The 26685-nt window shown below is 36.8% G+C and overlaps 1 protein-coding gene across 3 annotated transcripts in view; it reads right to left on the minus strand.

Annotated features, from left to right (window-relative positions):
• Cntnap2 (contactin associated protein 2) overlaps nt 1-26685 on the minus strand; it is a 2025293-nt gene that overhangs the window by 967572 nt on the left and 1031036 nt on the right. The gene's annotated exons all lie outside the window — the stretch shown is intronic.

The raw sequence follows: 26685 nt of genomic DNA on the forward strand, positions 1-26685 counted from the left end.
TTTTTTTTTTTTTTTTTTTTTTTTTTTTTTTGTATGCTGGTGGATTCTTTCTTTTTTTTTACTTGCATGCTGGAAGCCAAAAGATTAATCCTTTGGAATCTCAATGAATCACCTAATTAGCAACTTACTAAAAATGAAGTAAGTTAATTATGTGTAATTTCTTTATTAAGATCAAATGACAGGCAAATCACTTTCCTAAGGCTATTCTCATTTGCAGCATACATGAGAAAAAACAGAAATCAAAGTTTTTACTATTCCTAGAGTACCACAATGAGATAACAGATTTCTAGATCATTTTATTAGAAGCAATATCTTTGTCTGAGTCCTTGCTTATACATTAGTATTTCGGACAGTAACTAATCTCAGAAGGAGTGTTAATGAATAATATACTTATAAACCAATTCACTAAAATTTTACACACTGCCTCTCAAACTAAGTAAATTCCACTAATACAATTAAGTATCTACTAAATACAAGATAGTATAAATTCTTTCCTCAACATTTATTAGGTCTTAAGCCCTGGCAATTATTTAAATGTTCTGAGCTTTGGTAGCCCCATCTGTAAAACAGAGATGATTGTGAAAATGAGTGCTTATAATAATGAGAATTGAAAAAAATATTTTATATTAAATAATACCCATAGTAAGAGAGGTAGAAATTCATAGTAAGAACATCCCTCTATGTTTCTCTGCTTCTTTAGCTTTGACCTGTATGTGAAACCAGCCTGATTTTCATACCTACAAACACCCATTTGTGGCATGCATTTCAATCAGTTGGTTAGATTATCTGGGGAGTTGAGGCTCACTGTGAGAGGCCCCATGATAGACCATGATAACTTCTGTCACCTCCCAGACCACCTCTTGGCTTCCACTCCCTGCTCCCGCTTTCCTCTCAGGTTACCTTCTTCAGCTCCAAATCTGCACTTCTATTCCATCTACAAAGGAAGTAACTAAACTCACCAAGGTTTTTCAGAAGAAAAAGCCAGTCTTATGACAGTATGACTGCCACAAAGGTACTTATGGTTACCAATAGCATTTTCCTCTTGCTGCTCAATTTTCTGTCATTATCAGAGATGTTACTCACAGGCAGAAAAGTGTTGAAAGCTAAGTGTCCAAGAAGGAATGCAGGTGTCAGACACTCAAATACTTGCAAATATTTCTCCCACCGAGTAAAGAAAGAGACAAGTTATTCACAGGGAGGAATGCAAGGCCTAGGGGTAGGTGGTGGTTTATTTGGGATTTGTGCCTGCTGTCTCAGTCATATCTCTCTAGACTGATGACTCGGGTGGATAAATACTACTTGTGCTTAACAGTCAGTTATTCCTACACTGGAGTCAGGGATTGTCTATGTTCTACGATTTTTTAGTTGCTAAGTATCAGAAACTCTTGCTATTATGATATTAATAAGTGAATACTGTACACAGGGCTCCAAATACTTAATAAAGAAACCAGGATTGATATATTAATGAATTACATTTTTTAAAAATGTACATTTATTTCTAATTCAACTGTAGTTATTTGGTAATCTAGCTAAAGTGAATAAGTAAAATACTTCAAAATTGTAGTAAAGTTTACTGTCACCTTCAACAACAGTTAGCTTGTTTTATTGTAGAAAATTATAAAAAGGAACTCTTTCTTTAGACAGCTCTCAAGCAAATTCAGACTGTTTAATGATTTGCATTGTGTTAATTTGCTTAATTTTTATTTGTTTTTAGTAATCTGTACAAAAGGCATTCTATGAGTATTTGTGAGCTTCCTCATCATGTCTTAAGTGTCTTTGATTTAGCCTTAATAAGCATCAACACAAATAAATATTAAAATATGAATGCATTACATAAATAAAGGAATCACAGGAGGGCTCACAATTCAGCCTGTCTTTGTCAACGCTCCCCAGTGAGCCCTTCACCCTCTTTTCTCTGCACTTGATCTACTTAGTGTTCCTTGCACAGTAATTCTCTCCTGCCACAAACCCCTTCACACAAAAACACAGACCAAGTTTTGTCTTTCATCATTAATTTCTCTCCCTGGTCACCAGAACCCTTCTCATTCCTCCATAAGAGGAATTTTATATTGTGCCAGACAATAATTCCCATCTACATGTTGGCTTGTTCCTTTGCTTTTCTTGGATTCTTCCTTTCTAGATCAGTTTCTTGACAACTGTTTTGGGGAGCACTATTCTTTAACATGTCCATAAAGAATCAAGTAAGTTGGGGGAACTGTGTCACTTGCATATATAAATATTAAAAACTGAAGAGCCCTAGATTATGAGACCTAGGTGCTTTCGAAAATCTTCATGTTCATGAAAAATCTACCAGAATGTACAGATATAAATATAAAAAGACCTATAATGATTGTTATTGCATTTGAATTATTTTTCTTTCTTTTCACTGTTCTTGCTTTTGTTCCTTCATTTTTGTCCAGGACAATCAGCTTTTTTTTTGTTTGCTCACAGATGCCAAACAAGTGGCCTATGACTGGACTATATCCCTGGCTAAAAGTTTTGGTTGCTCACTAGCAGTGCTGAATTCTTGAGTGGCCTTTGGAACAATGCACAAACATGGGAGAGATACAGAAAGCAGAAGTGAGTTTGTCTTTCTGAAAACTTTGTCCAGCTGATTGCTATTATTTATATCTTCACTACAAAGGCAATTAAAAGAACTTATAGGATATGTTGTTTCATCTTTTCCTTGATATGTTCAAATAAATTTATTTAAAATTTTGCACACAGAATAGAATACACCTTATTGGATTTAGTGCAAAGGGTAAAGGAAAACACAGTTATCGTTTCCAATGGTCTTTATTCACCCATTAATCAAGACTAAGATCATCTGAACATTACATTTAAGAAGGCTTATCACCTGTCAGACATGTTTACCTTGAAGTAAGTATAATATTCTCTTTTCTTCTGGGGATTTCTGCATTAAGCATTGCCAAAGCCACATTGTAGGGACCTTAATAGGGAGGGGGCTGCTGAGAACAGCTCTCCCCAGATATGAATCTCAGGAGATCAGCAAGGCCAGCTGATGGCTGGAGAATATTTAGCAAGGCTGTTGATGAACCAACTTCTGAGTAAGCATGTTCGTGGAAAAGCCATGACTAGATCAGAGCTAAAGACTCAAGAAAAACTCCAGAGTTGCTAAGGCAGAACTATGTCAAAACTTGGTTATAAACTCTAGAGATGACATAATTCTAACAGAGACAAGCCTAAGGTAGTGTTGGCTAGAAAATGAAACCAGCATGTGCACCTCATTCAATAGCTAATTCAACTTATGTAGCTAGTTAAGCTTAGAAGTGTAAAGGAAACCACAGGAGAAAAGATAAAAGTTAAAAAATTAAAGTACATACGAAGCTCTCTTCTGAGGAAGAAGGTATGCTGTTAGCTGACAGCTCCTCTCTGATTCCTGAGCTAGATTTGAAAAAACATAAAATGCACAGTAACCAGTTTTCTTTTAACCCAGTTTCTTGTGACTTAGCTAAAAAACTTATTTCCTTTAAGCATACACCCACAAACCACTGTGCAAAACAATTCTCTGTAGTTTGCTTATCTATATAAGGCAAAAAAAAAAAAAGCTCACGGACTTTTATCTCCTCTTGGTGGGTATTCACTGAGAGGTTTTTTTTGTTACTTCTAGTAAACTCTCCTTTAAATTCCTCCTTTGGTCCAAGATTTTATTCTTTAATCTCATGAAACAAAGAGCTAAGATTTAAACATAGTAATTGTTTCCAAGTCAGGAGGTTTCCTAAGAGCCACACTGTCTGACTCTACCTGCTCCACCCCAGGTAGAGACACCTTCTTGCTCCAAGCTGGAGTGGGAGGTCAGCATTCCATATTAAGAGTGCAGCACCTAGGTCACTGTTAAGTTTGTTTGTTTATTATTTTGAGACAGGTCACATTATGTTTTCTAGGCCAGTCTTGAATTTGTGCTCTCAAGTGATCCTTTTGCCTCAGCCTCCTAAATAGTTGGGGTACCGGGCATGCATCACCACTCCTGGACAAAACCTAAGAGATCTTATGATGGAGAACTTTCAGTCTTTTTTTCACCATTATTCCATAAAATACAGAGCTTTTTATAATTCAGATATTTCACTTGCCTTTACCTTAAACTACTTAGATTGACCCTATTTTCCATGGTGGTGCAGAGTGTGATACATACACTCACCCCACTTGTGTATAAGTGTGTGTCCATATGTGTGTGTGTGTTTTGGGAGGAAGAGAATGCTGTCTGATCCCCTGGCATGGGTCAGTCAGGCAGACATCAGTCATTAGAGGGTTTGTGGTGTTTTCTCAGCCCAGTCCTAGCTGTACTTTTTTTCTCTCAGTTTCAAGTTATAGGGAGGCAGGGAGAGGTGACCAGCTGTGCCCTTATTGTGTAAAAGCAGCACATTCCTTCACCTTTCCTCTTTGTCTTGACTAATTAATTTGGGGGTCAAAATTTCATGTTTAATAAAAAAACAAGCTAACCTTAATTACAGTTTTAAAGTTTAGCTCCAGCTCTTGCTATAAGGAATTTTGTCAAAGGCTATGCTAAAAATGAAGTCACTGTCACGAGGAGGTCTCTCCAGTTCTCAGCTATTATCACAATATATACATATACATATATATTCTAAATACAATGCATATATTACATTCTATATTGTATGTGTATACGCTACACATACATATAGTATATAGCCCTAAAATAATAAGCTTTGGTGAGAAGGCGGAGCAGTGCATAACTTTATACACTGTTGGTGGGAACGTAGGATGGTACAAATGTTGTGGAAGACTACGGCAGACCCCTCTCCCTGGCCAATTTTTTAAATGGAATTACTGTGTGATCCAGCAATTCCACTTCTGAGTGGATACCCAAAGAACTAAAAACAAGGACTCAAATATATTATTTGTATACCAATAATATGTGCATTTTTTACAAAAGCCAAAATGCAGAAATAACCCAAATGTTCATACATAGAGGAATTAACTGCAAAATGTAATATATACATAAAATGAAATATTATTCAGACATAAAAGAAACAAAATTGGGATACAAGCTGCCATATGGATAAATTTGAAGACAATATGATAGGTGAAATAAACTAGACACAAAAAGGCAAATATTGTGTTCTGCTAGTATGCATTACCTACAGTAGTAAATTTCAGATACAGAGAGTAAAAGCATGATCATTGGAAGCTATGGGAGATCAGACTAAGTATGACTAAGAGACTAAGTATGCATGAGTAAGTTGTAACAGGTACAAGGTTTCGGTTTGGATGATGAAAAGTTCTGAAGATCAACTGTAATGATGCTTACAAAAAAAGGTAAATGGATTTAATGCCACCAAACTATACACTTTAAAATAGTCAAAGTGACAAATTTTATCTCATGTATATTTTACCAAAATGAAAAATTCCTTTAGTACATTAAAAAATTGGCATCTCTTCCTTCACTCTTAAAATCTTCTTCCAACAATGTATTTTATTCCTTTGTCCCCTCAGAGAAACAAGTGTGGCAGCAGTGGTCACATAAGGCTAAACACAATAATATGATTTAACAGAGTGATGCAGGACCATTCAGCAACATTAAATATAGATAGGGCACTAGCATAAGTGAATTAAGTTTAGCTATATTTAAGTACTATAACTTTATTTTTAATTTTTAATTTTTAAAATTTACTTCATTGATACATTTTATATATACACAATGATCATATTCGTGATAGTGTATTTGTACCTGTATACGATATATCATAATTCTTTTTTCCTCATTTTCCTAATCTTTCTTCAGCCCATTTCCCTCATTTAGAAACTATTTTCATTTTTGCTTCTTTTCTTGTTTTTTCTTTTCCTTTTCTTCCTCTTCCCCTCCCCACTTAGTTCCCCTTCATATTTGAGCATTTTTTTCCTATTTCATAAAATCTAGTATACATTTTGGTCTTTATTTACACCCTTAGTTGTTTACATTGTTTACATCAGAGAAAAACTGCAATATTTACACGTGTGTTCAACTTACTTCACTTAAAAGTACCGTCTCAAGGTGCATCCATCAACATAGAATTGTCTCAAGGTTATCCTTCATTATGGCAGAATAGTACTCCAGTATCTTCTTTATTCTCTACATCTTCTTCATTAATTGGTTGATGAGTATTTGGGCTGTTTCCAAGATTTATATAAATATGGGTGTGCATATATTGCTGTGGTATGGTGTTTTTAAATCTTTCAGAAAGATACCAAGAAGAATAGCTACATCAAATGAAACCTACAGTTTTTTTTTTCTCTTTTGAGGAATATCCACACTGATTTCCACAGTGGTTGCACCAGGCTACAATCCCATCAACAGTAGAGAAAGATTCCTTTTGCCCCACAGCCCCATCAGCATTTGCTTTTGGTGGATTTCTTGATAATAGCCATTCTTTGTGAAGTGAGATGGAATCTCACTGTGTCTGGAGTTGTTTCTGCATCTTCTACTCTATTCCACTGATTCGTGGGTTGCTGTTTTGCCAGTATCATGCTGTTTTTATTATAGTAGCTTAGTAGTATAATTTAAAGTGAAGGATTGTGATGCTTCCTGAATTGCCTTTGTTGCCCAGAACTGTCTTTGCTATTCTAGGTCTCTTATGCTACCAGATAAATTTTAGGACTGTTTTCTCTAATTTTGTGAGGTATGCTATTGGTATGTTGATTGAGATCACGTGAATAAGTTCATTTGTTCACAGGTTTGGTTCAATTCTGATATTTTTCTGTTAATCTTTTGTCTAGTTCAGCTATCTTTTTTTTGTGACGGGAGAGTAGTAAGGTCTCCAATTACAATTGTGTTAGTGCTTAGTTGATTTTTTTGTGTCCATTAATGTTTGTTTTATGTAGTTAGGTACACTGGTATTTCATGCATATATATTTATGATTATCTCTTCCTCTTGAAGTTTTCACTTACCAAGTATACAGCAACCTTCTTTGTCGCTTTTGATCAGGCTTGGCTTGAAGCTCACTTTATCTGTAAATAGAATAGCTACCTCTGCTTTTTTCTGGGTTCCTGTACCATGGGGAATTGTTTCAGTTCTTTAACTATGATTTTTTTGTTGTTGTTGTTAAACATGCCTCTTGTATGCAGCATTTTGTTGGATATTATTTCTTGATTCATTCTGCGATTCTGTTTCTTTTGACTGGAGAATTGATACCACCTACATTGATGATTACAACCGATTTGTATTGGTGTACTCTTGTCATATTATTTTGCTGTTTTTTATTATGTATCTTTCCCTTCTGTTTAATTGCTTGCCTTGCCTGGTGGCTTATTTCTATTATAGTTCTTGGAATTGTGGTATTCTTTTTCTCTTTCTCAAATATCCTTATGTAGAGCTACTTTGGTCATCAAGAATTTCTTCAGTTATTCTTTGTTATGGAAGTATCTTGTTTCTCCATTGATTCTATAAGACACTTTTGCAATGTATATCTATCTGTGTTGAAGTTTTTCTTTGAGGACTTGAAATACTTAACTCTAAGCTCTCCTTGACTTGAGGGTTTATGTTGAGAAGCGTGCTGTGCTTCTGATGGGCTTTTCTTTATAGTAAGTTATTCCTCTAACAGTTTTTAATGTTCTGTTCTTGTGATGAATTTCTGGAATCTTGCTTATTAAATGCCTTGGTGTAAATTTCTTTTTGTTATGGCTAATTGGAGATCTGCATAACTTACTTATTTGTATGTCACATTCTTTTTTTTTTTTTTTTTTTTTGTGGTACCGGGGATTGAACTCCAGTTCTTGCACTTGCGAGGCAGGCCACTGAACCGCTGAGCTAAATCCCCGGCCCCTGTCACATTCTTTTTTTTTTTTTTTTTTGTGGTACCGGGGATTGAACTCCAGTTCTTGCACTTGCGAGGCAGGCCACTGAACCGCTGAGCTAAATCCCCGGCCCCTGTCACATTCTTTTTTTTTTTTTTTTTTGTGGTACCGGGGATTGAACTCCAGTTCTTGCACTTGCGAGGCAGGCCACTGAACCGCTGAGCTAAATCCCCGGCCCCTGTCACATTCTTTTTTATATTTGGGAAATTTTCTGACTTCTCTGAACAGATTTTTATGTCATTTGTGCTGATTTCTCATTGATTCTGATCAAATTTATGAGAGTTTTTCTGATTTTTTTCATCATCTTGCAATTGTTGGATTTACTTTTCATAGTATCTTACTCTTTTTAAGAAACCTTTCTTTTTGTGATCACTAACTACAATCCTGTCCTCTAGGTCTGATATTCTGTCTTCACCTTGGTTCAATCAGTTGCATATAATTTCAATGGAATTTTTAATCTCCCAGATACCTCTTGTGGTATTGTGTACAGCTGTGTACAGAATTTTAATGATGCATTTCTAGAGCCACTATTTGTGCTGATTCAATGATGTTGCTGAGGTGTATCTCTGTTTACCTTCTTTTGTTACAGAGGAAATTAAGCCTACTTTTGAAAAAAATAAGTTTATGGATTAATATTAAACAAGTAATTTAAAAGATTTTTTTTCTCTGCAAAACAAATAAATAGAACATGTATGTTTCAATGGGACAATATATGTTTAAGACATAAAAAATAATTTTAGAAAGGTTTAATAAAAGTTGTGTAAGGAAGCATTAGAAATTTATTAAGGATAAGCTAAGGTATTCTAACGTATACCTTTAACCTTTAAGCTGATATCTGGAGAAAGGTCATGCCTGCATATAACTCATGCTTTGTATTACAGTCAGATAAAAAATATAAGGCTGAATGAATTATACATTTGATGAGACATGTCTGATAACTGTCTAAATAATAGGATTATTTTAAAAATCTGTCTCAAAATTAAATAAATAAAAAGGGCTAAAGATAGAGCTCTGTGTGAAAAGCCTGGGTTCAATACCTAGTAACAAAAACTATAAGCAAAAACAAAAAGTTTAAAGTACACATAAACACTGCTGCCCTCTTGAATGAAATAATATGAATATTTCAGATAGAATAATTAAGATATGGTTAATCACCCATATTAATTCATTGAGCAAATTGCTTAATGAGCACTTTGCATGCCTTAAGCTCTATGGTAGATGTTGACAAACCGAGAGGACTAAAGACAGTTTCTTTTCTTTGAAATATTATAATCTCCTTTCTCACTTGATACAGCGCAATTGTTTTAAAGCTATAGAATCATTCCAAGGTCAAAAATTCCTTTCTTCACCACTTAACTCCTGTTCCCCAGAGTGATTGTGATCAAATTTTTATTCTTCTTGTATTTTAACCGCATGAAACTAAAAACTGTTAAGTCATCATTCATCGCCTGCATTAAAAAAAATCTTAGATAATAACCAACATAAAATTTTAAAATGTTTTTGGAAATGATCAAATAGTTTTTTTATCTCTTAAATTGAAATTATTGAATTAAGATTTTTTGAGGGGAGGAGCATAAATATAATTGAGAATGACTGAGAGATATAAATACATGATTATATAATAGTCTACTACTTTTAAAAAAACACTTATCTATATGATCTAAATTATCTTTTCATAAAAAGCTTTAGGCTAAGTCATGAATAATTGAAAAGTTTCCAAGAAATAATCCCACATGAATGAATCCCTCAAACTCAAGGTTGTTTGGTTTCACACTCATATACAAATTTTTATATTGAAGGAGCCAATACATATAGGAGGCAATATATATTGAATATCACTTTTCAAAGTGAAATTTGTCATACAGATTATAATGAAATTCAAAGATAATATCAACTTTTAATACTAAATACAGGGGTTGTTACAAGACTGCTAATTATCCTCCAATATTTATTTCCATCTCTTGCACAGGCATAGGCATTTACCTGGGGTATTTTATCACTGGCTCTCACTTCCAGCTGTGTGTAGCCATGCTACTAATTACTAACTTCTAGCCAATGTGACATTTCCAACCTACATGTTGCATGAGACTTCTGGGAAGTAACTTTGAAGGACCAGGGCCAAACCTGCCCTATTGCTTCTTCATTTTCTACCTGGAATTTAGATATGATATCTGGTGCTAATTAGGGACTCAAAAATGACCAGTGAATTTTGAGAAAGGAAAGATGGAAGAAGCACTGCTTTCTAATGCCATGGAGCAGTCTACCCTTTGTGCATGTGTGCATGTGAGTGTGTGTGTGCATGTGTATAAAGAAAATTCTGTCTTGTTAATTTCTATCACTCAGAGCTGAGCCTAATCCAAACTAATGCCACATTTGGTATTAGACTTTAAAATTAGGTGAGATGTGTGACTAAACGTTTTTAGAATTGACTGTAGTAAGCACACCGCCAGGAAACTTGGACATTTTATTGCAGGTTTGGAAAGCTGGAGAATTTGTTACACCATAGCAAAATATTTGGTCAAATTGCCAACTGTTGTTCTTTAGAAAACAAGTTTATTGCCAATTGAAACTGTAAATGCTAGGAAATGCTCAAACTGTGACATACATTGGCTCCTTCTTGCTGTGTTAGCAAAGTTTCCAAGACAGAGATGAACTTAGTGTAAAAGCAAGCAGCTTACAGTTTAAGATAAAACTAAAATTGCTTTAAATGAAGGTACTGTTTGGTTAAATCGACAATCTAAAATGATTCTTAATCTAGGAGCTTTAATAGGTTAAGAAAAATTGTACCCTAAACAGATGTCCAGTGATTATACATATGGCTGCCAAGAAGTGGATTTAGAAGGATGTAAGATTATATCCTCAGGATGTGTGTTAACACCATTAGATAATGCTTATCAACTGGACACTAGGTGACGCCTGTGGCCATGATAGGATTAAGGATATCATCACTGGGTAAGACTTCAGAAGAAATTAATTACACATGCTTCTCATAGACTTATACAGGTTTACATTGCAATACAGTTGAAGTCTTAACCTAATTTGAAAAAAAAAGTAAGGCCAAAATATGCTGAGTATAGCCACCTGCCAAATATCCTAGCTAACAACATAGAACTTCACATGGTATTAGTTGCTCCCCCTCCTAAGTACTGTCCTTAGTGCTGTGATTCACTGCCTCTGCCCACATTTCCAGAGCATTAAACCGTATTATCACCAGCCCAGAAAAAGATGAAAATTAACAATATGAAGTGTGTTTTCTACTGAATGGGTATTGCTTTTGTGCCATTAAAAGATAAAAAAAAATCAGAAATCAAACTCATCAAAGACCATCAGTAGTTAAGGAACTATTTGTAGTTCAAGAACATGGCAGAAAGAAGAAATGAAAAATATAGAGGCCCTACAGCAGGAGTACAGCATTCCAGCAACTCCAAATTTCAATGTGGGAGTGAGAAGCCAAAAGAAAGGTTTTGTGAGGATATGTACAACAGAGGATGGAGCCAGACTCTTGGATCATTGTAGTCTGGGTTCTTCATATTCACTGTTGTCATGAGAGCAATAGGAAGTTGTGGAGGACTCTGGTGGCAGTGAAAAGAATGGAGAAATTGATAAAGTCAGCACCAGAGACGGATTGAATAGGGATCAGAATGAGCTGCAATCCTCAGAGGACAATCAGGAAACCAACATATACTCTTGGAGGGAGAATTTCATAGTGTGGTATTCATTGATGGCAGCAAAACAGATGAGAGGCAGGTGGCTTATAAAACTACTTATAAGAGGACTATGTAATGGATCACTAATAGTACAGCCTTGAAATGGATAAGATTGGAGAAGGAATAGATATGCTATATGAAGATCGAGCTGGCAAGATTGAAATTATTCAGTAGCTGGATGAAGGGTAAGCACATTCACCAATATGGGAAACAGGAGTGTGAGATTCAGAGGAAAGAAAGAATGGGCAAATATATTTTCTTTCCCTTTTAGTAAAATCACGTAATTAACATTTTCTCTTATAACATTCTTCCGATTCATGACTTCGGGTGGCTACATAATGTTCCATTGAATATACCAGCTGCATGTTTTGTATTTTTTTCTATTATGGTTTATTCAAGGTATTTCTAATTGTGGATTACTATGAGATTGGAAAAATCTCTTTGGTAATTAATCTTATGATTACACAATCATAACAATTATTTATACTCCTTCAAAAGTATATGAATCAAAATCTACAGAAATATAAATGTTACTGTATGTCCTTAAATCTTACCTAATTTGATTTAAAAGTAGTCAAGTGCTAACTTTACTATATCTTCATTCAAAAATTAGATAACTAACTGCGATAGTTAAGCTTAATTGTGTCAATTTGAATGCCTTGGGAATCACCAAAGGAATTAGTAAAGCACACTTCTAGGTGTGTTTGGGTAGGTCAGTTGTCATGATTTTAGGTACCATATATGGTTACTGGCCGCTTCCTCTCTGGTACTGTTTCAAGCTCTAGTTCCAGACATCCATGATCTAAGCAATTTCCCTGCCATGCCCTTACATCATGATGTTTTTCTCTCAGATCTAGCCACCACCGACCAAATCTCCTGAGTCTGTGAGCCAAATTAAGATTTTTCTTTAAATTATGAATATTAGGTATTGTATCTCAGTGATAGGAAAGTTGGCTAACATAGAAAATCAATGCCAGAGAAGTGGGACTCTTGCTGTGACTATACCTGACCAAGTGGTTCAGAAGCCTTTGGAACTGGTTTGTGGAAGAAGTTTGGAGGTCTGGAGATGTGTACTAGAGAAGCCCTAGAATGCTTCTCTAAGAAAAGTCTGATGGGAGATTTTTATCAGAGCTCAGTTACCTAAAGGCTGATAGGAATGTGAGCAGTAAAGGTCAGGCTCAGAAGATTTCATTTGAGGATAATAACTGTATTAGCAATTAGACTAGACTCTATGGGTGATTGTCTCTGGGTGTTATAGTCTGGTAAAAAAACAAAATTTAACTATATTTTGCTCATGTCCTGAGACTTTTCAGGAGATTGGGATTAAGAGTAGTAGCCTAACTGATTGTTGGAGGAAATTTCAAGGCAACCACCTTTCAGATCATGGCATGGGCACTGTTAGGTGCTTTAAACCAAATTTATCATGAGAATGGTGGCCAAAAAGCAGAACTGAAAAATTTTTAAAAACTTAAATTTTGTCACAGAAGTAAACTATAAAGTTGGGGCCAACAGTATTGTTGCTACTGAAGACACTAGCACCAATAAAAGAAACCAAGTATTTTGTACAGGACAGGAAGAAAGATGCCTCGAGGGCATTTCAATAATTAGCAATGCCCCACTAATTGCAGGATCCAAGGTACAAAAGTGTAAATCTTTCCTTTGAGAAGAGAGCTCCTGAGCCCACTTCTCAGCAAATGCCTCCTAGGGAATTGGTTTCCTATTATTTCATTTCACCATACTCAGACATTGATATAATTGAAGCCTCTGCAGGGGTCTATGAGGGGGTGGCTACTGATCCCACTGACAATAGATACTGCTGTTGTCCATATAGTACTGATTTTAACAGGGTGCAGAATGCAAGAGGAGGCTTTCACCCAGATATCGAAGAAAGCCTTGAGAAGCTGGGCAAGGAGCCTCTGAGAGGGCTTTTCATGAAGCTGTCAGGATGAAAGCAAAGGTGCAATGGAAACTACAGGAAGTCAGAGACAACAAGAATGTGCAACATCTCCTGAGGAAATCTACTGGCAGTAATTTGAGCAAGCCCAAGAAAGAAACCACAGAGACTGCTACCAGCAAGGCCATAGTGATGGGACTACTGAACTGCTCTGCAACTCACATCTCATGACTGTACCCAGGTGCCAGACAGGGCCTGATATCTTTAGGATTTAATATTTGCCGTGCTGGCTTTCAGTAGATTTGGTCTCCATTCTTCACTTTTGGAATGGGAATGTTCACTCTGTTCCATTGTAACTTGCCACAGAGACTGCTACCAGCAAGGCCATAGTGATGGGACTACTGAACTGCTCTGCAACTCACATCTCATGACTGTACCCAGGTGCCAGACAGCCCCTGATATCTTTAGGATTTAATATTTGCCGTGCTGGCTTTCAGTAGATTTGGTCTCCATTCTTCACTTTTGGAATGGGAATGTTCACTCTGTTCCATTGTAACTTGGAAATATACAACTTGGGGTTTTTTTTTTTTTTTTTAATTTTTGGTAGAGTGCCACAGCTAAGAGTTTGCCTTAAGTCTTAGCTCTGATTTTTACTTGAAATTTTGGAAAATGCTGGAATTGTTCAGACTTTAGAGAAGGGATTACTACTTTGTTGTGTGCAGGATAGTTGTCACATGTTAGGCATTATTAACTTGTTAATATGTTTACATGGAGATTAAATATTGTTTAAGGAGATACGTTTTGGTGTCAAGTTGACAGGGATTGGAATGTCATCATTAATGTTATTTTTGTTAAGTTGTTTGACATGGGAACCACCAATGGGATTAGTAAAGAATATTTGTGCGTGTGTGTGTGTGTGTGTGTGTGTGTGTGTGTGGCTGGATGGGTCAAGGAAGAGTATGTTTGGGATCTATATTTTGTCTCTTGCTACATCTCCTCTGGCACTGTTTCCTGCTCTGCTGCTCTGTCTCCATGAACTAAGTGTTTTTGTTCTGCCAGGATGTTCTGCCATGATGTTTTTGCCCTGGATGCAATTGACCATGGATTGAATCCCCTGAAAATGTGAAATCAAATTTAACCTCTGCTCCTTTAAATTACAGGTGTCACTTTTTTATGCCTCAGCGATGGAAAAGCTGAATAACAGGCTAAGTAAAATTTTGTCAATATTCATTTTATTAAACATGAATTCTAGCTGAATTTCTTATATTGCTTAATCATATGGAAATACATTTGTTTTTGCTAACTTTTAAGCATGTATACTTAATTCACCACTTGATGCTTTTCTGCTCTCATCTTATTGTCCTGTATTCATTTTCTAAAGAATTTTCTCTTTTCTAATTCTTACTTTCATCTTAAGGAATTTTAAAAGTTTATTATAAAAATTTCACAAATAACTTTTCATCCTGCCTTACAATCCCCAAACTACTGCCTAAATTAGTGTTTTTCAAAGTGTAATATGAAAAGCATTGTAATCACTGAGGAATCAACTCAGTAGTTTCTTAAAACAATAAATGACAGTTATCACATGACACAACAAGCACTATTTCCTAGAAATATCCCAAAGAGAAGGCAAATGTTCCTGCAAAAACTTGTATAAACATGTTCATGTCAGCATTGTTTATAACTGCCAAAGGTCATAACAGCCAAGGGCCCATTGGCTGGTGACTGGATAAATAAAATACAACATTAGTAAATGACAGAAAATTATTTGGCAGTAAGTAGGAATAAAATATCAGTATATGAAATGAATACATTTTTAAAACATTATGCCAAGTATAAGCTGCCAGTCATAAAATATAACTTATTACATGATCCACTTACATAAGATGTCTAGGATAGACAAATCTATAGAGACTGGAAGTGGATTAGTAGATATCTTGGAATAGAAAAGTTCAGAGTGGCTTTTAATGAGATGTATCTATATCAGGGGATGAAAATGACCTAAAATTAGACTGTGGTGATTACTAAAAAATTCCATGAATGTACTAAGAACCATTAAATTATAAAATTTAAGTGGTGAATTTTGTGGCAGAATTATATGTCAACAGAATGGTTAAAAAGAAAATGGAAATCATCTGGATGACTGTTTAAAATGCAGATTTCTGGACACTTACTTTAGACCATCTGAATCACATTTTTACTAAGGACAGACAAAACTTTTTTGAAGCACTTCAGAAGATTCTTATGCAAATTAAAATACCAGCACTTGTTCTAAACATGAATTATCAGAGCAAATACCCCAAATCTCTACTTGTTGGTCTCTGAATACATTTTTGCACTAGGCTAGCAAATCACAACATTACTTCTCTTTTTTCTAAGCTTCTGCATGGCAGGTCTAAACACTTGCTTCGAGCAGCCCAAGAGCACATGTTTCCACCTTCAGACTTGACTAAAATTTTTGCTCCTATTCATGTCTCAACAAATATTTTCACACTGTGTCATTAACTACACATTGTCCAGGAGCCATTCTCCCCTTTACATATATTTTTCTTTCCTTCAACTACTTCGTCCTTTCAAAGATTAAACCTAAAACCACATATACGTATTGAAGTCTAGAGTCACATTAGTTAGTTTGTTCAATAGCCCAAAGATAACAGGAAAAATTCTGAAGGCATTAAAGACTATTTGATCACTAAATTTCTGAGCCTGCATTCTACTCCTGGGACAGAACATCCATGCTCATATTTTCTATTTGTGCACCATCTCATTCAATAAAGTTTTGTGCAAATAGAAGTGATCTCTCTCCAGAACCTCAAGCTTTGGTGTAACAAGAGGGAGTAAATTTTGTGGGTTTTAAATATTAGGTTACTACAGAGGTGGTGCTGTTGTACTTTGGCACTATGTGTAACTGCAAAAAACAGAAGATCAGAAGATCCAGATAGTGGACAGAGTTAGAGATTTATTTATTTATTTATATATTTGGTGTGAAAGGTATTTAAAATAATGTAATTTTAGTACCAGCCTTTAGCTAACTTAAATATTAGTAGAAAGGTGTTTAGCCTCAATTCACCTACCCTCCCCTCACTTTCCCTGTCTAAAAAGACTTGCAATTTTATCACTAGAGATTCAGCCATTTTAGGATCTCAAAGAGCAAAAAGTCTCACAAAGTTCTCTAAACTTATAAAATTTCTTTGGAGAGTAGGTAATGATTCTTAGCTACTTGAGTGATAGCTAGATGCTGAGGTAAGTGGAAACTCAAAGCAGAAAGAGAAATTTCAGGGAGAAAAAGCAGGAGTTTAACAAAAGCTCTTCCATTTGATTACTTCATAGGTAAACAGACTAAAAAAACTAGCTCCCTTCTTTTTTAAAACTTGAATTTCTGTTAAAATTCAACAACTACAACAGCAAGTTCTCATAGTCAGTAAGAACTTACCTTCTAGTTCAAAAAGAGAAGTTTTCATAAAAACTGCTGATTCCTTAGAAAAAAGTTAAACACAAGTAGACCAAATAAACAATAACAGATTATTGTGGTCAAAGGCACTAGATTTCATTTTTATTTTGTTTCTGTACATATAGAAATAGTATTGTTAGGAGACTCTGCATATTAATATATATATAAAACCCACCCCCCAGCCACTTTTGTATCTTTCTTCTGGGTTCTTCCCTGACTCTAAATTTCTCTTTCCCCGAAATTACCTCAGCGTCTGATGAAACGAGAACTTCCGCAAGGCACGAAAATTCAAAAGCAACATGGCCTGCGATAGGGCAATGAAGATCATTCCTCCCAGGAGGAAGTCCTTGGTCTCCCACTCTATAAATACCCCAGCACTTCCTCTTCGCTCTCTCTCTGCCTTCCTACCTCCTGCTCACCTCCCTACAATAAAGATCTCCTGCCGGACCTCTGGGTTCGTGAGTGGACTAATTGGGAAGGGACACCCAAAGGGGCACACGACCCCCCTTTCATTGGTGTCAGAAGTGGGATATGGGATTGCCAGGCCCACAGGCTAAAACGCCTGAGGCCCAAAACCCAGATCCCAGGGTGCCCCTACTCAACTTCCACCCGACATCTGCAGCCATTTTCCTCATCGCCATCTTTACAGCCACCACCGACCCACCGATCTTCTGATTCTCCTTCTGGGTAAATTCTCCCCTCTTGAAGAGTCCTCTGGGTAACAGGGACCCCAGACTCCAGACCACCCACAAGGATCACATCCGGGACAAGGCCAGGGCCCAGGCCCTCTGTCCCTCAGTTTTGGCAAACCGGGTTTGCCCCATTGAGTCCAGGACTCAACTGAGCTAAGTCTGGGATTTAGCTCCCCATAAACTCCTATCTGGATGGGTTGAGGCCTTCCCTACCTCAAATAAATAGGCTTCCACTGTTTCCCTTCTGATCTATAAGGAACTTATTCCCAGGTTTGAACTCCCCACTTCTTTCCAATCTGATAATGGACCTGAGTTCACCTCTCAGGTAACCCAAGGTCTCGCCAAATTTATGGGAATTCCCTGGCACTTCCATATCCCATTCCACCCCCAATCATTGGAAAAGGTAGAACGTACTAATAGGTCTATCAAATCCAACCTTACTCAACTGACCTTAGAACTCCATTTAGATTGGATTACACTTCTGCCCCTCACTTTGTTGAGATTGAGATCTCTACCAAAGGCCCCCCTCCAGATCTCTCCCTTTGAGTTGATGTTCGGACGCCCTTTGCTACCACCAGGATTAAATCCTCAAGTCTCTCCCCCTTCCTCCCACCCTATTGATTCCCTTTCTCAACCAAATGCAGGCCCAGATATGGCAACATGCCAACACACTGCTGCCCCGCCCCATATCAGATCTCCCATCCTCCTACCAACCTGGAGACCAAGTCCTCCTGGCCTCACCTAATGAACAGAAAGATCCTCTGAAACCTAAATACCGGGGATGATTTACAGTAGTTCTGTCCACTCCAACCTCAGTGAAACTAGAGTCTCTCCACAGCTGGTTTCACTGTTCTTGACTTAAACCTTTTCTACCCGTCTCGTACCTTCCTGACTTTTCAACAGGTCCCTCCTCAACTTACTCTGCAACCCCTATGGGACCTCTCAAGATAAAACTTACTAAAACTGCAGAAGAGATACCTGACCTAAACTTGGGTACACGAGAGATCACCTGCACCCAGAACATCTAAGCGCTTCCATGGCATATTGCAAGGCCTTTATTACTTGCTCTCCCCTTGATCTACTTAGCCTTTGCATACTGTTCCTTTGGGGTCTCCTCCTTGGAATTGGATTGGCCACTGTGGCCCCTCCATCCTATAGTTCATCTTCCAGAGTTTGCCTTGCTTTGATCTATTATCTCATTATTGGTATCCTCGCCACACTCAATTGCCTTGCCTTCCGATCTTTCTAGCCTTCTGAGGCCCAATTAGGGTAGACAACAATTAGGGTAAACAATATGTTAGTTTATCCTCTCCTGCTTGTTTGTTTTGGTCTGCTCGTGGGATCTTTGGTGGCCACGCCACCATGCATGCCTCGCTGTGGGGGCACTGCCCGCTATGCCATGACCAGAGGTAGCCCCGGCCAATGGTGGACATCAGGTACTGTTATTAGAAAGAGATTTCCTGAAACGTTTACCTTCCTCATATTTGTACATAGCAGCTGCTATGAAACCTTCGAGATTTGTATCCACGAAGGGGTCCAATACAATATAGCACTCATGAAACCCTCTGTCCCGACCCAGGTCTCACGCTGTGGCAGAGGTCCAAACACATACACCTGCTTTGCAAGGTCTCCTCAACTGGGAATGTCTGATGGGGGTGGAGTCCAAGATAGAGCCCTCAAGGACCATGTCCAACAAGTACAACAGGCCATTATAAAGTTTTCACAGTCTCCTACAGAAAAGCCATATCAAGGAATTGATCTAGACAAGATTTTAGTAAAAGTAATACAAAGAAAGGGGAGATAGAAGAATTAACATTATAGAACATACACTTAAAATTAAAAACAAGCATTTAGAACACTTGCAAATTATGATTAGAAAACTGTTAAAGCAATTAATGGTGTTCCTTCATTTGTAGATTAAACTAGATAACTGATTATCCAGTCATTTGAGGTCTCAAATCCAGGCTATACAAAAGTAGTCTATGATGGTTAGATTTGTGTGCAAACTTGAAAAGGTTTTAGTGTGCAACCTATTCAATGAAATGTTAATCTAAGTGTGGCCATGAAAATATTTTACAGATGCAGTGAACTTAGCTCAGTTTCTTTTAAGTAAAAGAGATTATCCTTGGTAATGTTTGTGGGCTTTGAACAACCAGTTGAAATGCTTTAAAAGCAAAGCAAAGGTTTCCACATGCAAGATTTTAGATAATATTTGTCAATGAGAGTCATATGTATTATATAAAGTGAAGCATGGCATGGGACACTGAGGCACAATGATTGCAATTTTGAGCCCAGCCTAGGCAATTTAGCAAGACCCTGCCTCAAAAAAAAAAAAAAAATGCAGTAGGAATGTAGCTCAGTACAGAGGACTTGGGTTCAATTACCAAAACTGTTAAAAAAAAATGTGTGTGTGTGTGTGTGTGTGTGTGTGTAAATAAAAGATCACTTTACAAGGGGGAAACACGTAAAAGCAAAAACTGTAAATTTTATGAAGCTCAAGATCACATCTTTTTGGTCATGCTATATTGCCAGCATCTGGTGTAATGTCTCAGCTATACTAGGGGCTCCATAATCCCTTTAGATATAAATAAATGATAGTAGATTTCAGTTCTATAACAAAAAAGATAAATGGAAAATAGAAACATCAAAGCATATTTTCACGGAAAGTCTATGGATTTGGAAAAATAAGCTCAGAAAAAGATAAAAAGGATCAAGCATTATTTCAAATAGCAAAGAGAAAATTGAACATTGACCTAATTACAGTTCAAATTTGAGGAATTCAATTCTCAAGACAGGAACAGTATTTATTTTCTTTTGAAAGTATTTTATGCGCATACCTGTCATGTGCCAGACAGCAAACTTGCCCCGCATTTATATGATAAATATGGGGAATTTATTTACTGCCAATAAGGGACGCTCACATAGCCACAGGTGTCAGGATGTTCTCCTTAATTCTCCTTGCTGCTCTTTTATATGAACGACTTTCTGGAAACACGTATCCTATCTCTGTGACCTCCAACCCATGCTCCTCTGCTCAAGAGAGACACATCCCACAGGATTCCAGGCGAGTACACCAGGACATCAGGATGATGTAATTTATTACTAATCTTGTGTTATTTTGGAAGGACACTTCTTCTAGAAGGGCTTTCAGAGCATTCTTTTTTGTATATCTTGTTGCTTTATTCCAAATGTTGTTGTTGTTGATATTATTATTAAAGTTTCCTAATATTTTTATTTCTTTGGCAGTGGGAGCTTCCCATTGCACTGAAACACAAAGTAAAATGACAAATTCCTGTTTTGAAAATTTCCAGGCTAACTGGAGCAATGAAGGCAGATTCTCTCCCCTTCTCCCAAGCCTGGCCCTGCTCCCTGCTCTCTTACTCTGTTTTGTTTTTGCTTTCTGCTCCATCAGTGCCCTTGTGGGCTCCTTACATCCGGGCTATGCTTCCTCACCAATGATGCCTCTTTCTGTTTAGGTTTGGTTTTGTTTTACACAAAACCTTCTCACTTTTGTCATTGATGGGCATGATGCTGCCTCAGGAATATTTTTAATTAATTTCCTTGAAAATCTATATTCAGTCCTACCCACAGATTACAAAACTGAACTTGGATATTGGAACAGCAATGGTATTTTCCTGCAGTGCTCATCTTGTGTTTGCTGATTCTGCTGTGTGCTTGAATAACCACACCCTCTAGTGAATACATTCTTCTCAAATCCATTTTGGAAAATAGATAATATGAAATCAGAAGTATAAGTCTCTTTTAAGAAACCTTAAAGAGAGACAGATCTTTCTAAAATGGGAACGGGAATCAAGAGATGCAGGGAGACGACAGGAGGATCGGGATGTGAAGGGGATGAGAAAAGAATCAAGATATATTATATTCCTGTATCAACTCCCTACAAAGAATGTAATCATTATGTATGGCAAACATGTACAAATTCAAAGTAAAAATTAAATGAAAAAAGAAATACAGTTACTTTTATTTAGAAAGAGTTATGGAAAAATTCACTTGAACCTAGTTATGGGCTAAATTGTATCTTCAAACATGATACACTGAAGTTGTAACCCCAAGGCCTATAAATGTGGCCTAATTTGGCAAGAGTGTTCAGGCAAGGTAATTAAGTTATGAAGAAGTGATAATGGTTAGGATGATCCTGATCCCTTGGCTGGTGTCCTTTCTAGAAGAGGAAAATCTGGACACAGAGACACAGAGGGAAGAAAAAAGATGTAAAGGTGAAAGCAGAGACTGAAGGAATGTATCTGTAAGTCCAGCAATACCAAGGTTTGCTGCCAACTACCGGTGGCTACACAGCAGCTATGTGGCTATGTTAGTCAAGGGATCTGTCCCCAGAGTTTTTAGAGAGCAGGACCCTGTTGACATCTTGGCTTCAGTCTTTCAGCATCCAGTACCATGAGAGAATCCATTCTACTAGTTTTAGGTCCCTGGCTTTGTGGTACTTTGTTATAGCAGCTCTAGTAAGATGATACACACCACCAAAGAACTCTCCTCCTACAGCTCCATTTCCTTTTAAGTGATAACAAAGGAGAAACTAAAAACAGGAAGCCTAAAACATGGTGGAAACTTTAAAAATCTTTCTACTATCTCAGAACTACTGGCCCTGGCCTATGTCCAAAAGCCTGTTACCAAGTAATTCATCAATAAATAAGTATAATTATCACATTTGTTATTCCCTTATTAAAATTAATGAAGTATTATCTAAAGGAATTGTAGTTGAGAGGTAGAGAAGAAAGCTAACCTCCATTGTAGAAGAAATATCACACATGAGTAATCTTTTTCTTATTCTGTATATTCCCAAGCAAGAGCAGAGCAAGGGAATTTTTAGTGCTTATCTGCCTGATCAGAGGTGTAATTAAAGAGAATTGAGGTTTTTCCTGGCATTCATAGGGAGTGATCACAAAAAGGGAAATGTACATCTCCGTGTGCAACAGCCATGTTTGTAGGTGAAAAGAAACCAAGACTGCAACAGAAACAAAGTACAGACATGGTTAGGGGAATGGATAACATGTGGAATACTGGAAGCCTACATGTGACCCTTTTAGGGAGAGAGAAAACCATGGTTTTGCTTTCTTTTTCTTTCTTCCATTCTTTTAGACTAAAGAGGAATAAATACTGTGAGTAGCACATCAGTTGATAAATAGCCTATAGTTGAGCAATATTCTGAGGATTCAGATTTTCCTTGGAAGACATGGTCTTTGAAATTTTTTTTTCAAGATTTAAGATAAATGGAAAGATAGTCACCATTTTGGATCCTCTGGCCTCAAACCCTGGGCATCACATATTGTGCTATGCAATGTTCAGAAAACAGATTATATTGCCATGTAAAGGATGAATAAAGGAAGATAAAGCATTAAAAGATTCATTCACTGAGTAGCAAAGTTATGATCCAAAATCAAGTGTGCATGATTCTTAAGCTTATGTTGTACCTCAAAGTCCATTTTTCCACTCTAATATTTCTTAGGATGTATGTGTTCATGATAACATCAGCAGTTGACTGAGTACATTTCAACACAATGTGAAGTTGTGTGTGTGTGAGAGTGTGTACCTGTATACCTCAGCCAAAGTTACAATTGAGGGGCAGCTCACTTGTAACAGGGAAGCCACCAGGCAGAGTGGGGTATGGGATTTAGATCAGACACTGTAGCTACTTGAAAGGTGGCTACTTGGAAGTCAACTCTTAACCAACGTATTGAATGCCAAATTGGATTTTCTTACGTGAGATTAGTACTTTATCCATTAACATCAATATTAGAGAAGAGACTCAAAGCTGAAATTAAATATAGTAGTCATTTGCAAAACATCTCTTAGACATCCCAACCTTATATGAAGATGGTATTAGAACCCAGTAAGGGCTGTGACCTGAACCCTAATACAGACGCTGGAGTTGAGCTTTCTGTGGCCTGGCACCAATTCTGAGGGTAGCTGAATCTCACTGTTCAGTGTTGCTGCTTTCAGAAACCATTTTATTCCAGGTCTGGGAAGTCAGAGAGCTGGGAAGCCATTGAGTTTACCATAAAGTTTGCATTAACCATGATGTGCTTACTTGCTGATGAATGTAGAAAGCATAAGAACTTAGTCTACAATTTCCTTTCATTGCTCTCTGGGTATAAAGCTATATGAGATTAGTTGATTTTTCATGTATCTAACTTTTTAGTTATCAGAAAGAATCTACAGATGTATATGTAAAATGGCTACAGTTAATCTATAATTCTTCCCTTAAGATTATTTGTATCAGAATAATTTGAAATTTAGAATTCTTCATTTTCTCAGAATCCTATGTCTGAAAGTTCAAGAAGTAAGGCCTGAGATTCTATCTGCATTGTAATGAGGCCCTCTGTGGTTCTTCTATACACTAAGGATTCACTCAAGAGGATACAATCAAAAAGCATCATGATAATTTGCTGACAGTATATCCCAAAGGCAGACCACAGATCCAACAGGAAGCCCTAACTGCTACATTTAGAACCATGATCTGTAAAGCAGTAATATGCAGCATACCCGTAAAGTCCTACACCTTATGAACTCTACGTCACAAATGTGAGGTTTGGGCTATTTGCTTAGCCATCTAGATCAAGGGAAATGGAATCTGCCTTAGGCATTCAGCAAGGCTATCCACAGATAGCAGTCTTCCAGTGAGGACAAGGCTAGCAATTGTCAATAGCTTTTCAACTAACAATTGTGATCTATTGCCCATGACAGTGATAAGGACTGTTAGCCAAAAGCCCATCATATTGTATACATTTTGGGAGGGAAATTAGTTTGGTTATTAAGTTGCTTTCCTTTTTCTTTTTCTTCATATCAATCAGCCCCAGTTCACTCACTTTATGACATCTTTTCTGACTTTCATCTACTCATAAAATATTTATTGAGAAACATTTTAGAATCATGCAGTCTTCTTAGGTCCCAGTAAACATCATGGAAGATTAAAGCAGTGAGGGGCTGGTTCAGGACTTTTGTCTCTTAAGTTGGCACTCATTAGAGGGGGAAAATGCCCCCAGAAGCAGCCAGAAATCTTGTATTCAGCAGTTGACCACAAACTCAATGGCAAGTCAGTAAAGCTCCAGGAGCTTTCTGCTTCTTTCTCTACACAACTTGGAATAAAATGCTTGTCTTGCCTATTTTACAGAATTTACTAATTCATTCATAAATATTTATAGCTCATCTCTTATAGTCTAGGAATTTTTCTAGGACCCTGGAGGATATAGCAGGAAACAATGCAGACAATGTAATCGGTTTCATGTTGGCTTACTCTAATAACTACAGGAGACCAAAATGCATACTGTGATATATAAATATGTATTTATATTAACAAATAGCTATGTATTAATAGAAATATTTTTAGAGGCAAATACATATCTTCACATATTTTAAAAACTTAAACCAAAGGCTTCCTTAAGGATATGATGCATGGATTTTACATTTCAAATTGTATGATTTTGGATGAGAAACACAATAATTTAATGGAAAGATATGTATTGATCTAAATTACACACCTAGTACTTTAATGAAACACATCTTCATATTTCATTTATAATAAAAAGTCATATTCTGGTGAGATGAATTTTTTCACATAGAAGAAATGCCAGGTCCATGCTCCAGTACTTTTTCACCCATATTAGAATTTGTCACTCAGAGTTTTCCATTTCGTGAATTTTTTCACTGCTTCAGAATCAAATATTTGTAAATGTTGGTTTCTCATATGAGGAAGCCCATAGTGCAAAGTTCCTAAAATGGCCCCAATATTCCCTGGCTCTGAACATTCACACCTGTGTAATCACCTTCCTTGAAGAGTGGGCTAGACTTAGTAAATCACTTCTAACAAATTATCTATACTAAGAATGGTAGAAGGTTACTGTCAAGATTATATTATAAAGAAACAATAACAAAAATCAAAACTGTGTTCTATTTGGGGAATATTCTCTCTTGCTTTCTAGCTTTTCTTTTTTCTCCTCACCCTTTTTCTCCTTTTCTTCTGTTTTTGTCTATCTCACATTGGCTCTCTCCCCAGTTGCAAATAGCAGAATATGCCCACAGAAGAGTCACAACAGAAAAAAAAAAATTTTAAAAATGGAGAACTGAGGAATCCAGTCAGCACCAAAGGGTGTGTAAGAGATTTCCATCATGCTAATAAAATACTTGAGAAAACTTAAAAAAGAAAAGCAATGCTTATTTTGACTTACAATTTTAGAATTTCCAGTCCATGATTGGATAGAACCATTGCTTTTAGTCTTGGGGTGGGGGTGCTGGATCAGAATGGCAGAGACTATAGTGGCATGAACTACTCATCTCATGATCAAGAAGGAAAAAAAGAAGAAAGAAAGAAAGAAAGAAAGAAAGAAAGAAAGAAAGAAAGAAAGAAAGAAAGGCAGACAGACCAGGACTCCACAGTCCCCTTCAAGGGTATACCCCAATGGCCTAAAGTCCTTCCACGAGACCCCACCTCAAGTAGTTTTACCAGCTCCCAGTAGCACCACCTTAGGGAGCAATTCATGACTACATAGATTATCAGGGGTCACTGAACATCCAGACTCTCAGGGAATGTGAGCCCTGTTGGAAGCATTTCCCCCAGCACAGCAAGGCTTCTAATAATGAAGCCACAGGCAACAGTCAGAGTGCAGCCCAGGGAGAGACTCTAATTAGCACACCTCCACTAAGCTATTCTTTAATTCTAATTTAGAGACACTGTGAAATAAATGTTTGCTGCCCTAGAAAGTAAAGTATGGAGCAGTTTGTTGGATGACCAACACATCCTCCCAGGACCTAACTCTTAAGGATAATAATACTACAAAAATGAATAAATTCATAATCCTGTGTCTTATACTTTAAAGAGTTGAGTTGGACTAGAAACATACAGTGATGTCATACTGATATTTTTATCACGAAGAACTGCAAATTTTTAATTCTTTTTAATTCATTGAAAAAAAAATTTTTTTTTTTTGTACCAGAGATTGAACTCAGGACCTTCAGCTTGCGAGGCAGGCAGCAGCACCACTGAGCTAAATCCCTGGCCCCAATTCATTGAAATTATAGTTTGCTATATCCCAAGATGTGAACTATAAATAATTCATAAAGGTAAATAGTTTGTAGTCAAAGTTCACTGAAACTGC

The sequence above is a fragment of the Fukomys damarensis genome, unplaced genomic scaffold (assembly GCF_012274545.1).
Source record: "Fukomys damarensis isolate Sample0158 unplaced genomic scaffold, DMR_v1.0_HiC HiC_scaffold_16, whole genome shotgun sequence".
In the NCBI taxonomy this organism is placed as follows: Eukaryota; Metazoa; Chordata; class Mammalia; order Rodentia; family Bathyergidae; genus Fukomys; species Fukomys damarensis.